Genomic DNA, 226 nt, shown 5'->3' on the forward strand with positions numbered 1-226 from the left:
CACTCTGACACACCTCTGCCGTCACCCGCTCGCACCGCGTCTGAAAGAATTCTGCTTCTCACTCTCCTAATCTCGCAGATTGCCGTAATTCGACACGCTTCTCTACCGATATGCCATCTCGATACTACTTAATGCATGTTCTCTAACGATGTAGGTCATAATTCTTGTTTCCTTCTTCTTCTACTTACATCTTTGTTTTGTCTAACATGTAAAATGTATATACAGT

The 226-nt window shown here is 42.5% G+C and overlaps 1 protein-coding gene across 1 annotated transcript in view; it reads right to left on the reverse strand.

Moving 5' to 3' along the window:
- Positions 1–226, reverse strand: part of LOC119593512 — a gene marked incomplete in the record, with an annotated part of 14,309 nt that overhangs the window by 9,214 nt on the left and 4,869 nt on the right.

The sequence above is a fragment of the Penaeus monodon genome, chromosome 32 (assembly GCF_015228065.2).
Source record: "Penaeus monodon isolate SGIC_2016 chromosome 32, NSTDA_Pmon_1, whole genome shotgun sequence".
Classification (NCBI taxonomy): domain Eukaryota; kingdom Metazoa; phylum Arthropoda; class Malacostraca; order Decapoda; family Penaeidae; genus Penaeus; species Penaeus monodon.